The following is a 15,657-nucleotide window of genomic DNA, read 5'->3' on the forward strand; positions in this document are numbered from 1 at the left end:
TTAATTATTGTACATAGTGTGGATATATGAAATATTAAAAGCACTATCTATAATGCTAATTAGTAGAATTATAATTTTGAAAAAAAATACTATATATACAAATAGATACAATGACAACCAAAAAGAGGGACAGTTGACTGAAGCCAACAAATTGGTCTTATTAATGAATATAAATGGTCTTTTCTTACCAATAAAGAAAAAATATTTATAGGTTGCTAACAAAGCAAAATCCAACTCCATCTTATACTGCATATTACATAATAAGACATACATAAAATGAAAAATAATCACAAAATCCGTAAGAGTAAAGAAATAAAAGAATGTGCAAGGATATTCAGGAAATGAAAATTAAAATAAAATAGGGTAATGATCTTGACATAGGATAAAATGGAACTCTCTCAAAAAATAAATAAGACAAGAAAGATACTTTATAGTGGTAAAAGCTACAATTCACGATGAAAACATACAAATACATTTCATGTAACAGAAAGTACCAGATAGGCAAGGAGAAATACACAAACACAATAATTATATGAGGTGTTAACTCACCTCTCTCAGAACAAAATGGATTGAGTTGTCAACATATTAATAAGGATGTAAAAGACCCAACAGCATAATCAATATGGTAGATATCAATAGTGATACTTATCTAACTCTGAACCCAAGCTCTATTAAACATGACTTTTCAATTGCACATAGAATATTCACAAAAACTGAAAGTATATTAAGTAAAAGAGAAACTATAATCCCCTAGATATAAATTTTACAACCAGCACTATTTAATCACAATGTAATAAAAATTAAAATTCATTTCTAAAACTACTGATTAACAATCTTAACAACAAAAAAAAATCACCTTTGAATTGGAAATTTAAAATATACTAGTAAACAACTATTGTTACAAAAATGAAATTTGAAAATATCTAGAAAAAAGTAATAAAAACGCCATATGTGGGAGAATCTATGGGACATTGCTAAATCAATGCTTAGAAATTATTCACAGTAATCTATACTTCTACAATTCAAAAGGAGAAAAAATGGTTAAACAAAAAACAATTTATAAAAGATCAGTAGAGGAAAATAAAAGAAAGAAGAAATTATAAATTAATAAAAAATCAAAACTAATGATTTGAAAACAATGCTAACTAAAACAGTTATAAAACACTTTTGGAAAACTATTGAATAAAGAGTCAAAATCCTAGCCAACTTCATGGAAAACTTCAAGGGAGAATGTGAAAACAGCAAAACAAAAATTTTAAATAACAAAGGAAAAATTGTCATCAAAAGATAAACATTTTAAGAATGACAATATTAAACAACTTTATGCATATAAATTTGAAAGCCTTGAAAACGTCCAAGAAAATATATTTTACCATAATATTACCTCAATAATGTTAAATGTCTCAACAGAAAACTTCCAGAGAAGAACTGGAAATACATAAAAGATTACCAGGCAGAAACAAAAACAAAAGCAGAAAAACCATAAGACAGGAAGTTTCCCAGGGTATTTTAATGATCTATAATAGATCAAGTAATTCCACTGCTACTTAAACTATTCCAGAGTATAAAAAAATAAGGAAAATTTACACATTTTATGAAACAACAATAGCAATGATAACAAATCCTGAAAATTATGACACAGCAAAAGAAAACTTGAGATATATATTCTAAAGGAAAAGCAAATTTAGTGAGAAGAATGACACTGTTTTACTTTTTGTTTCCCTCTCTCCCTTCCTTCCTTCCTTCCTTCCTTCTTTCCTTCCTTCCTTCCTTTCTTCTTCCTTTTCTTCCTTTCTCCTCTCTTTTCTTTTATTCAATCTGGTTAACTGTTTACCTATTAATGAACATTGAGATTCTTTTCATTTATTGGATTTTACAGTCATTCTAGCAATGAAGATCATTGCATATGTCTTTGGGCACATGTTCAACTTCTTGTGAGAAATATACACCAAGAAATAATGAATCAATAAATTATGTGTATTTTAGATTCCATATATATGTGTTAGCATACTGTATTTGTTTTTCTCATTCTGACTTACTTCACTCTGTATGACAGACTCTAACTCCATCCACCTCACTAAAAATAACTCAAAAGAAAAAAAAAAAAAAAGTCATGAAGAACCTAGTGGCAAGACGGGAATAAAGACACAGAACTACTAGAGAATGGACTTGAGGATATGGAGAGGGGGAAGGGTAAGATGTGACAAAGTGAGAGAGTGGCATGGACATATATATACTACCAAACGTAAAATAGATAGCTAGTGGGAAGCAACCGCATAGCACAGGGAGATCAGCTCTGTGCTTTGTGACCACCTAGAGGGGTGGGATAGGGAGGGTGGGAGGGAGGGAGATGCAAGAAGGAAGAGATATGGGAACATATGTATATGTATAACTGATTCACCTTGTTATAAAGCAGAAACTAACACACCAAATAAAAAAATAAATAAATAAATTATGTGCATTTTAAAACTTGATGGAAACTGAAGATTTGATCTTTAAAGAAACTGCAAAAAATATTTTACAACCACTAAGATGTGTTAATGACAATATGTGTCCATTTTTTCCACACTCTTTTCAATACTGTTATGTCTCCATTTTCTTTCACTTTGTGAATTAGTCAGGTAAAAGATGCATTTTTTAATGCATTGATGCATACATCTCTAATTTCTAGAAATAATGAGCATCATCTCATGTATTTATTGGGTCAAGTCTCAGCATGTTCTACTAAGAAAAGGAAGAATGTTCATGGAGGAGCTACAGAAATCTGGATAATGTGTACTGGCAGGAACTCAGAGAGTATGCTTTCAAATAGATCTTGAGATTGCTAGTCTGGAGGGCCAAAATTTAAACCTGGATAAAGGACAGTTTTTTGATATGAGAGCATGCTCCCATGGCTCAGGATTTAACGCCCTGTCAAGGGCACCTGGAGCTAGTCCTAATATATTCTTGGGTTTCCTCCTGAAAGTTTGGGAAAAATTGTTGGCCCACATTAAATGAAATGGAGATGTCATGTCTCCCTTGGTACAGGGTTGAGGAAGGGACCAAAAAGCAGTGTTAAGTATGCATGCTAGAATGAATCTATTAAGACCCAGGAAAATAGCAGATGTCTGTTTCCTTTGGTTGATCACAGGGCTTACTCCCCTCACTAAAGTGTTAAGAAATGTACTAGTGAGAGGACTCTAGCATTATCGTTGAGCTCAGTAGTAGTTGTGCTCTATAGGATGAGGCTGAGAGCAGAGTATACTGTCTTGGAACTGGGTTTCCTACTGTTAACATAGAATTCTGGAATAGCAAAGGCTGGGTGGCAGCACACTATCTTCAGAGTGAATTGGGTATAATTATCATAACGGCCTTAATGAGCAAGGGCAAGGATGGAAAGGAGGGAGGTTGACTTGTAAGAATCTATAATGATGGCTAATAGTAAATGGAGTTCTTAAGGTTAAGATAGATGCCTAGGTTAAGATAGTTAGCTGGAAAGGACTTTATATTTATAATAAAAGATGTGAAGAGTGAGTAGGCAAATGACATGACTTCTGATCTTCAAGTACCAAAACTCAACCTCTCTTGTTTTGGGTCCTATTATTCCCATTGTTACTAATGAACCCAGTTCTACGTCAGCATCTCTTCTTGTCAACCATAGCCTAGAGTAGGAAGCCTTTACTGAGCTTCCTAGTGATATTATTGCCCTTCTCATCAATATGTTGCTTTTGCTTCAGTAAGCAGTATGCCCTCTAAGCACTCTCATGGAACAAAGGCATTTCATGAGTTTCGCAGCCTTACATGAAATCCACTTTAACATAATCACTTCTCTCAGCCTTTTAATACCTTCTTCCACCATATTACAAAGTACAATGTCAACCTAGATGTCCTCATCCTATTACTTAGCCCCATTCTTCCTAAGCAGGACCTGATCTTGGCATAACCAATCTGCCTAGATTGAGATTTTAACTTTCTTTGGAGTTCTTCTACATCAATGATTAAGTCTCGGGCTTGGCCCTCAGCTTCCTCTTCCCTTGACTGAAGACAATGAGCATCTTTTTATTTACTACTAATGAGGCTCTCTGGCTATCATACTTGGCTTTTAATTGCCAATTAATCACTTACAGCCTTTCTTAAAGTCTTTTTCCAAAGCATCAATGGCCAACACTATCCTATCCCATTGTCCTTATAATTACAATTCTTCCTCTGTTTAATGAAGACCTGATACATTGCCCTCATTAGCACAGTTCTTTACTCTGCTATACTACTCTACTTCACCATCAGTGAAGGTTCTACGGTACATTTTGAAATTGTTCTAGGGGATATCCATCTCCCTCCTATAATAAAGAATGAAGTCCTCATTAACAGGTGGCTGGGAGCCAATCAGTTGCAATATCCCATCTCAGCATCTTCTCTCTCAGACTACTTTTGTCTCCAAACTTAGAGAATGCCTGTTCTGGAAAGGAGGCCCTGGGTGGACATTGATATGCAGGAAATTTTAAAGAAAGAGTAATATTATCATCCTTTAGATTTTTCCTGACTTGAGGGTAAGGGAATGAGTCTTCAATGTCTGTATTTTCTACTATTGGATACAGTTGCCACAAAGAAGGGATTAACATTGAGAGAAGCACCTATCTTTATCCAAGGACAAATTCTCCAGATGGCTGACAGCTGAGGATTTCCAGCTGACAAATGTCCAAGCAACTGGAGGAATAAGTCGTGTGTTCTTGAAGGGGACTCTTAGCTTTGAATACTGTGCATTATCAAGATGTTTATTATTGTAGCTAGCTAAAAAATAATCATACTGATGGACTCTGGGAGTCACTGTAGAATATATCTTTGAGAGTTATCCCACTTGAGGTGCAAGAAAGCTGTGTATTTATAGAGCAAATCCCATTAGTCATTGTATGAGGGCTGTTCTGGGGAAAGCCAAGAAGAGGAGTGGTGCTGATGATTCTCTGGCCGTTCACAGAGTGAAATCCAGATGCCAGAGAACACTTACAGGCATGGAAGTCTACTGTGTATTGTATAAATCTATAGATTTGTAGTAAGGTATTGAAATTGGCAACTTGTACAAATTATGTATAGGGAATAGAAGAAAAGCCATTAAAATTTATGATGGTATGTAGATTTTACCTTACATAATATTGCAAAACAAGAAATAACATTTCTCTTTCTCCTTAGGGAATGATATCCTCTTGAGAATGGACGGAAAATGAATTTATATAGTAACATAAACATATCAAAACCACATTCTAACTATACATATATTCCAACTATATAAATATATATATAAGTATATACATATGTATATGCTAATATATTCCAATCTAACATTGGAAAAAATCTAAAATTGATTATATACATAGTTATTTACTTATTATTTATTTGATTCTTGGTCATGATTGTCCATGAGAATATAAAGTATTCTAGCTGTGATTTTGTGTCAATAAAGGAGGAGCTGTGAGACCTTCAAGATGGCAGAGGAGTAAGACGTGGAGATCACCTTCCTCCCCACAAATACATCAGAAATACAACTACATGTGGAACAACTCCTACAGAACTCGTACTGAATGCTGGCAGAAGACCTCAGACTTCCCAAAAGGCAAAAAACTCTGCACATACCTGGGTAGGGCAAAAGAAAAAAGAAAAATCAGAGACAAAAGAGTAGGGATTAAAAAAAAAAAAAGAGTAAGATTGGGGCCTGCACCTCTGGGAGAGAGCTGTAAAGGAGGACGTTTCCACACAAGAGGAAGCTCCTTCAATGGTGAAGACTGGGGGTGTCAGGGGGGAAGCTTCAGAGCCACGGAGGAGAGCACAGCAACAGGGGTGCAGAGGGCAAAGCAGAGAGATTCCTGCACAGAGGATTGGTGCCGAGCAGCACTCACCAGCCCGAGAAGCTTCTCTGCTCACCCACAAGGGCGGCTGGGGACTGGGAGCTGAGGATCAGGCTTAGGAGGTCAGATCCCAAGGACAGGACTGGGGTTGGCTGCATGAACATAGCCTGAAGGGGGCTAGTGCACCACAGCTAGCCGGGAGGGAGTCTGGGAAAAAGTCGACCTGCCTAAGAGGCAAGAGACCATTGTTTTGGGGTGTGTGAGGACAGGGCATTCAGAGCACCATCTAAACAAGATCCAGAGATGGGCCACAGCTTTCAGTGCAGACCCGAGACGGGCATGAAATGTTAAGGCTGCTACAGCAGCCGCCAGGAAGCCTGTGTACAAGCACAGGTCATTATCCACACTTCCTCTCTCAGGAGCCTGTGCAGACCACCATTGCCAGGGTCCCAAGATCCAGGGGCAACTTCCACAGGAGAACACATGGCATGCCTCAGGCTGTTGCAACGTCACAAAGGCCTCTGCTGCTGCAGGCTCACCCCTCATTCTGTACCCCTCACTCCCCTCACTGGAGTGAGTCAGAGCCCCCTAATCAGCTGCTACTTTAACCATGTCCTGTCTGGACAGGGAACAGATGCCCTCAGGGGACCTACACACAGAGGCGGGGCCAAATCCAAAGCTGAACCTCAGGAGCTGTGTGAACAAAGAAGAGAAAAGGAAGTCTCTCCCAGCAGACTCAGGCACAGCAGATTAAATATCCACAATAAACTTGATGTATCCTGTGTCTCTGGAATACCTAAATAGACAATGAATCATCCCAAAATTGAGGTGGTGGACTTTGGGAGCAACTGTAGACTTGGGGTTTGCTTTCTGCCTCTAATTTGTTTCTGGTTTTATTTTTATCTTAATTTAGTATTTAGAGTTTATTATCATTGGTAGATTTGTTTATTGATTTGGTTGCTCTCTTCCTTTTTTTTTTAATATATATATAGATATATGTATATTTTTCCATTTCTCATTTTGTGAGTGTGTATGTGTATGCTTCTTTGTGTGATTTTGTCTGTATAGCTTTGCTTTTATCATTTGTCCCAGGTTTCTCTATGTCATTTTTTTCTTCTTTTCTTTTTTAATTTAAATTTAATTTTTTTTTATTTTTGTAAATGTTTTTAATCTTTTATTTTGATAACGTTATTTTATTTTATTATTTTTTTTCTTTCTTTCTTTGTTTTTTTTTTTCTCCCTTTGCATCTGAGCTGTGTGGGTGACAGGGTCTTGGTGCTCCGTCTGGGTTTCAGGCCTGTGCCTCTGAGGTGAGAGAGCCAAGTTAAGGACATTGGTCCACCAGAGACCTCCTGGCTCTACATAATACCAAACGGCAAAAGCTCTCCCAGATATCTCCTTCTTAATGCTAAGACTCAGCTCCACTCAACGACAAGCAAGCTACAGTGCTGGACACCCTATGCCAAACCTAGCAAGACAGGAGCACAAACCCACCCATTAGCAAAGAGGCTGCTAAAATAATAATAAGGTCACAGACACACCAAAACACACCACTGGACGCAGTCCTGCCTACCAGAAACACAAGATCCAGCCTTATCCACCAGAACACAGGCACCAGTCCCCTCCATCAGGAAGTCTACACAACACACTGAACCAACCTTAGCCACTGGAGGCAGACACCAAAAACAACGGTAACTATGAACTTGCAGCCTGTGAAAAGGAGACCCCAAAAACAGTAAGTTAAGCAAAATGAAAAGACAGAGAAATGCACAGCAGATGAAGGGGTAAGGTAAAAACCCACCAGACCAAACAAAAGAAGAGGAATTAGGCAGTCTACCTGAAAATGAATTCAGAATAATGATAGTAAAGGTGATCCAAAATCTTGGAAATAGAATGGAGAAAATACAAGAAACATTTAACAAGGAATTAGAAGAGCTAAAGAGCAAACAAACAAAGATGAACAACCAAATAAATGAAATTTAAAATTCTCTAGAAGGAATCAATAGCAGAATAACTGAGGCAGAAGAACCGATAAGTGACCTGGAAGATCAAATAGTGGAAATAACTACCGCAGAGCAGATTATAGATAAAAGAATAAAAAGAATTGATGACAGTCTCAGAGATTTCTGGGACAACATTAAACACACAACATTCAAATTATAGGGGTCCCAGAAAAAGAAGAGAAAAAGAAAGGGACTGAGAAAATATTTGAAGAGATTATAGTTGAAAACTTTCCTAATATGGGTAAGGAAATCGTCAGTCAAGTCCAGGAAGCACAGAGAGTCCCATACAGGATAAATTTAAGGAGAAACATGCCAAGACACATATAAATCAAACTATCAAAAATTAAACACAAAGAAAAAATATTAAAAGCAGCAAGGGAAAAGCAACAAACAACATACAAGCGAATTCCCATAAAGTTAACAGCTGATCTTTCAGCAGAAACTCTACAAGGCAGAAGGGAGTGCAAGACATAAAGTGATGAAAGGGAAAAACCTACAACCAAGATTACTCTACCAAGCAAGGATCTCACTCAGATATGCCAGAGAAATTAATACCTTTACAGACAAGCAAAAGCTAAGATTATTCAGCTCCATCAAACCAGCTTTACGAAAAATGCTAAAGGATCTTCTCCAGGCAGGAAACACAAGAGAAGGAAAACACCTACAATAACAAACCCAAAATAATTAAGAAAATGTTAATAGGAACATAACTATTGATAATTACTTTAAATGTAAATGGATTAAATGCTCCAAATAAAAGATGTAAACTGGCTGAATGGATAAAAAACAAGACCTGTATATATGCTGTCTACAAGAGACCCACTTCTGACCTAGGGACACATACAGACTGAAAGTGAGAGGATGGAAAAAAGATATTCCATGCAAATGGAAATCAAAAGAAAGCTGGAGTAGCAATTCTTATATCAGAAAAAATAGACTTTAAAATAAACACTATTACAAGAGACAAAAAGGACACTACATAATGATAAAGGGATCCATACAAGAACATGATATAACAAAGGTAAAAAATTATGTACCCAACATAGGAGCACCTCAATACATAAGGAAAATACTAACAGCCATAAAAGGGGAAATCAACAGCAAACAATCATAGTAGGGACTTTAATACCCAACTTTTAACAATGGACACATCATCCAAAATGTAAAGAAGTAAGGAAACACAAGTTTTAAATGATACATTAAATAAAATGGGCTTAATTGATATTTATAGGACAGTTCATCCAAAAAAACCAGAATACAATTTCTTCTCAAGTGCTCATGGAACATTCTCCAGGATAGATCATATCTTGGGTCACAAAACAAGCACTGGTAAATTTAGGAAAATTGAAATTGTATCAAGTATCTTTTCCGACTACAACAATATGAGATTAGATATCAATACAGGAAAGAATCTGGAAAAAATACAAACACATGGAGGCTAAACAATACACTACTAAGTAACCAAGAGATCACTGAAGAAATCAAAGAGGAAATTTAAAAAATACCTAGAAACAAATGACAATGGAAACACGATGACCCAAAACCTACGGGATGCAGCAAAAGCAGTTCTAAGAAGGAAGTATATAGCAATACAATCCTACCTCAAGAAATAAGAAACATCTCAAATAACAAGCTAACTTTACACCTAAAGTAATTAGAGAAAGAAGAACAAAAAACCCCAAAGTTAGCAGAAGGAAAGAAATCATAAAGATTAGATCAGAAATAAATGAAAAAGAAATGAAGGAAATAATAGCAAAGATCAATAAAACTAAAAGCTGTTCTTTGAGAAGATAAAGAAAATTGATAAACCATTAGCCAGACTCATCAAGAAAAAAAAGGAAGAAGACACAAATCAATAGAATTAGAAATGAAAAAGGAGAAGTAACAACTGACACTGCAGAAATACAAAGTATCATGAGAGAGTACTACAAGCAACTCTATGCCATAAAATGGGCAACCTGGAAGAAATGGACAAATTCTTAGAAAAGCACAACCTTCTGAGACTGAACAAGCAGGAAATAGAAAATATGAACAGACCAATCACAAGCACTGAAATTGAAACTGTGATTAAAAATCTTCCAACAAACAAAAGCCCAGGACCAGATGGCTTCACAGGCAAATTCTATCAATCATTTAGAGAAGAGCCAACACCTATCCTTCTCAAACTCTTCCAAAATATAGCAGAGGGAGGAACACTCCCAAACTCATTCTACGAGGCCACCATCACCCTGTTACCAAAACCAGACAAAGATGTCACAAAGAAAGAAAACTACAGGCCAATATCACTGGTGAACATAGATGCAAAAATCCTCAACAAAATACTAGCAAACAGAATCCAACAGCACAGTAAAAGGATCATACACCATGATCAAGTGGGGTTTATTCCAGGAATGCAAGGATTCTTCAGTATACGCAAATCAATCAACGTGATACACTATATTAACAAATTGAAGGAGAAAAACCATATGATCATCTCAAGAGATGCAGAAAAAGCTTTTGACAAAATTCAACACCCATTTATGATAAAAGCCCTGCAGAAAGTAAACATAGAGAGAACCTACCTCAACATAATAAAGGCCATATATGACAACCCGACAGCCAACATCGTTCTCAATGGTGAAAAACTGAAACCATTTCCACTAAGATCAGGAACAAGACAAGGTTGCCCACTCTCACCACTATTATTCAACATAGTTTTGGAAGTTTTAGCCACAGCAATCAAAGTAAAAATGAAATAAAAAGAATCCAAATTGGAAAGAAAAAGTAAAACTGTCACTGAAGATGGCATGATAATATACATAGAGAATACTAAAGATGCTTCCAGGAAACTACTAGAGCTAAACAGTGAATTTGGTAAGGTAGCAGGACACAAAATTAATGCACAGAAATCGATTGCATTCCTATACATTAATGATGAAAAATCTGAAAGAGAAATTAAGGAGACACTCCCATTTACCATTGCAACAACAACAACAAAATACCTAGGAATAAATCTACCTAAGGAGACAAAAGACCTGTATGCAGAAAACGATAAGACACTGATGAAAGAAATTAAAGATGATACAAACAGATGGAGAGATATACCATATTCTTGGATTGGAAGAATTTCAACATTGTGAAAATTACTATACTACAGATAGCAGTCTACAGATTCAGTGCAATCCCTATCAAACTACCAATGGCATTTTTCACAGAACTAGAACAAAAAATTTCACAATTTGTATGGAACACAAAACACCCCGAACAGCTAAAGCAATCCTGATAAAGAAAAATGGAGCTGGAGGAATCAGGTTCCCAGGCTTCAGACTACATTTTAAGTTACAGTAATCAAGACAGTATGGTACTGGCACAAAAAGAGAAATATATATCAATGGAACAGAATAGAAAGCCCAGAGATAAACCCACGAACATATGGTCACCTTATCTTTGATAATGGGGGCAAGAATTTACAATAGAGAAAAGACAGTCTCTTCAATAAGTGGTGCTGGGAAAACTGGACAGCTCCATGTAAAAGAATGAAATTAGAACACTCCCTAACACCACACACAAAAATAAACTCAAAATGGATTAAAGACCTAAATGTAAGATCAGACACTATAAAACTCTTCAAGGAAAACATAGGCAGAACACTCTATGACATAAATCACCACAAGGTCTTTTATTGACCCACCTCCTAGAGAAATGGAAATAAAACAAAAATAAACAAATGGGACCAATGAAACTTAATAGATTTTGCACAGCAAAAGAAACCATAAACAAGATGAAAAGCCAACCCTCAGAATGGGAGAAAATATTTGCAAACAGAGCACCTGACAAGAGATTAATCTCCAAAATACACAAGCAGTTCATGCAGCTGAATATCAAAAAAACAAACAACCGAATCCAAAAATGTGCGGAACACCATTGTTAAGCAATTATATTCCAATAAAGATGTTAAAAAAAAAAAGGGTGGAAGACGTAAATAGACATTTCTCCAAAGAAGATATATAGATTGCCAACAAACACATGAAAGGATGCTCAACATCACTAATCATTAGAGAAATGCAAATGAAAACTACAATGAGGTATCACCTCACACCAGTCAGAATGGCCACCATCAAAAAATCTACAAGCAATAAATGATGGAGAGGGTCTGGAGAAAAGGGAACCCTCTTGCACTGTTGGTGGGTATGTAAATTGATACAGCCACTATGGAGCACAGTATGGAGTTTCCTTAGAAAAAGAAAAATAAAACTACAATTTGACCCAACAATCCCACTACTGGGCATATACCCTGAGAAAACCATAATTCAAAAAAGTCATGTACCACAATGTTCATTGCAGCACTATTTACAATAGTTAGGACATGGAAACAACCTAAGTGTCCATCGACAGATGAATGGATAAAGAAGATGTGGCACATTTAGACAATGGAATATTGCTCAGCCATACAAAGAAACGAAATTGAGTTATTTGTAGTGAGGTGGATGGACTTAGAGTCTGTCATACAGTGTGAAGTATGTCAGAAAGAGAAAAACAAATACCGTATGCTGACACATACATATGGAATAAAAAAAAAAAAAAAAAAAGGTTCTGAAAAACCTAGGGGCAGGACAGGAATAATGACGCAGATGTAGAGAATGGACTGAGGACACGGGCAGTGGGAAGGGTAAGCTGGGATGAAGTGAGAGAGTGCCATGTACATATATACACTACCAAATGTAAAATAGATAACTAGTGGGAAGCAGCTTCATAGCACAGGGAGATCAGCTCAGTGCTTTGTGACCACCTAGAGCGGTGGGATAGGGAGGCTGGGAGGGAGACACAAGAGGGAGGGGATATGGGGATATATGTTAATGTATAGCTGATTCACTTTGTTATAAAGCAGAAACTAACACACCATTGTAAAGCAATTATACTCCAATAAAGATGTTAAAAAAAAAAAAGAGGAACTATGCTTGATCCATGAAAATCAAAGGAACACATTTCAAGATATTCCTGAAGAAATTAATTGATATTCAGAAAAAATCAAGGATGATCCAAAATTTTCCCTTTGCAACTTATTTATGACATTTCCTCCATTGGGAATCCACTGCTTATCTCAAAATAGGTATTTGATAAGCACTGAATTATTATAGCAAACACAGTTCTTTTTCTAGATTACTGTTTTCATTTTTGTAGTCTTAGCATTATTATATTTTATTCTAATTTTAATGTAGTCTAAAATTTCCTTTTAGCAATCTCCATTATCCTCTATATTTTACATCTATTTGGGGAGAAATGATACATTACAATCTGTTGCTGTATCAACTTATGGGCCTAAAAGGAAAGATGAATTTCCTTTTGAAACAAAACTGTATTTTGTTACAGGGAGAAAAAATTGATAGATTGCAAAGTTGTAAAAGATAAGTATAACATAAATCAGGGATATTTTAGGCATAGATTTAAATTACTACATAATAAAGTGATAAGTATGTGAGATATTGATGGCATTAGCAGGGACATTGTTTTGTTTTGTAGGGTTGGTTTGCTTTTTTATTTTAGGCTTTGTTTTGTTTTGTAAGGTTGGTTTGCTTTTTTATTTTAGGCTTTGTTTTGTTTTGTGGGATTTGTGTGTGTGTGTTTTTTTAATGGATTTCAAAAGAAGCAGACATGCAGGTAGGAGGCTTAGAACTTCAAGTGGAAATGGTGAGGGATTCCATATGGAGAAGAAGGCTTGTATATTTTTAAGAACATGATGTGTGAGATTAGATTGAAAATTGTTTATTTGACTATTAAATCCTCTCTTTTACACATAAAAAGATTGGTAAATGTCTACTACACGTTAACTTTATGTACGTTGTCCTTCAACAAATGAAGGAAAAAGGAAGAGCATCCTGGCAATGGCCAGGGATAAAGGGAGCAGAGGCCTGTGGCAGAGCTGAGACATGGTTCTGAGATCAGCAGTCATGGGTAAGTGAGCTGCAGAGAGATGTGAGTCAGAAGTAAGCATTAAACCAACCCCACCGGTATCACAGCTGGCCACTGACACTGGTAGTGGCGGGATTGGTGGGGGAGGGTCATGACCCTCTTATGTATAGAATGAGTACTTGAGCAGTTTAATTTGACTAGTAAAGGGAAGAATGATGCCAGAAAGCAGGAGAAAATTTTGTGATATTCAAGTAACATACACTCTGATTCCATATCCATATGTGTAAGTTGTATAAAACATTTTGACACATTTTATTGATTTGGGCTTATTAGAGTTGTCTTTGTCAACAAACAAACAAAACAAGAAAACTCATATTGTTCATCATTGTCTCTTAGAGAATCCATCATCTTTGGAATAAAGCAGGTTATTTTTCTCCTGGGGCCGTTGAGTGAGGTGAGGTGCGTGGATATACATACCCACAAACACACATAATCATATATTCTAAGATAATGTATTTTTTTCCCCCACTGCTCATGTGAGTGTTCAACATACTCACAATTCAATAGACTCACTTATGCAAGGGGTTCAAAATATTTTGGTTTTCCTTTTTCGTCTCTGACCACATTTACTGATACCCCTTGTCTCCAGTAGATCAGTCATGTGCTGTACAGCTGGAACAGTTTGCAAGCATCAAAGGAAAACTGTCACTGCTTGTTATGTCAATCATGTGTGACAAATTTTATTGCTCTCCCAAATCTGAAATTCGTCTCTATTTAACAAGGAAACGCTTTTCTGTAAACTGGCTTCCCTTTTCCATTCCTGTTCACGGCCGCAATGATGTCCATCTCTGAGAGACAGGCAGATGCGCCCCTGCAGGGAATAATATCATCAACCTCTCACTTGGTAATATCTTCTTCAACTTCCTTAGCTAATTAATTCTTTCATTTACTATTTGTTTTCTTTTTCAAAATATGCATGACTTGTAAATTTGAGATAATCTTATTTTGTGGAGGAGTTCAAAGTTGGCCATATATCTTAATTATCCTCAACACTGAAGAAATTCTAAACAACTGCGGTTTTGTTTAATTCAGCTTCTTAGTCAAGGTATTCTATTATTCAGTGATCACCTTTCTCCCTGCCCAATCTATAATATATTCTCTTTTGAATAGAAGAGTCCTTTTCTTTCAAATGAATGGTTGAAATCTCTTACAGATATGATTTTCTCTTGGACTATTTGTATTATCTGAGTCAATTCTGGACTATTTGTATTACATGACTCAATTAAATTTATGTGAATCGCTTCTCTCCTGTGATTCAATTTCCCTATATAGCTGTAGTATCTGACAATGATTTTTTTTTTTTTTTGTAACTAAGATATAAGTGCCAAGTCTCACAATTATTATAGAAAAATGCCATTTAACTGATGACTGTCCAGTTGTCTTATGGCTACTTTGCATTCTTAACAAAAGGACTTTGGTTGGGCCCAGAGTCATTATAACTCCAGTGGTGAGTTTTGGTGTCAAAGTGAATAACATGTGGTATCAGGAACAACAAAGAACGATTGGACATGGTTGGATTGGCAGTGCTGCCACTTGACACTTTTTACTTTCAGTTTATAAAAAATAGTCTAAATTTTAAAACTTCTTTCTAATTTCCAATATTCTATACATTTTTTCTTTGATGTCATTAGTGTGATTTTCTTATCTTTCCATTTCAATTATATTCATTATTCTATCAATAAATAAGCTATCATTGTATGCTTCTTCTGTAGAAAGCACTTTAAAAAAAAGCATATCCATTAAGGCAAGGGGCAATATATGAATACTTTATGACTTATTTGTGTTTATTGTATAACATAGGAAAAATAATATTAAGCAAAGAAGTTCAATTATTTAAGTAGAAGTAAATTTAGTGTTAGTAGGGGTCAAAGAATGATGAAAAAGCTTGG

At 35.9% G+C, this 15,657-nt stretch overlaps 1 long non-coding RNA gene across 1 annotated transcript in view; it reads left to right on the top strand.

Annotated features, from left to right (window-relative positions):
* LOC309647488 overlaps window positions 1–13,376 on the top strand; it is a 65,304-nt gene extending 51,928 nt beyond the window's left edge. The window contains exons 2-3 of the long non-coding RNA XR_014256078.1: window positions 1–10,480; window positions 10,535–13,376. The exon at window positions 1–10,480 is cut by the window's left edge and continues 22,540 nt beyond it. This is a non-coding gene — a long non-coding RNA (uncharacterized lncRNA). The remainder of the gene's footprint in view (window positions 10,481–10,534) is intronic.
* Window positions 13,377–15,657: the final 2,281 nt, after the last annotated feature.

The sequence above is a fragment of the Balaenoptera physalus genome (assembly GCF_965194825.1).
Source record: "Balaenoptera physalus genome assembly, chromosome: 18".
In the NCBI taxonomy this organism is placed as follows: domain Eukaryota; kingdom Metazoa; phylum Chordata; class Mammalia; order Artiodactyla; family Balaenopteridae; genus Balaenoptera; species Balaenoptera physalus.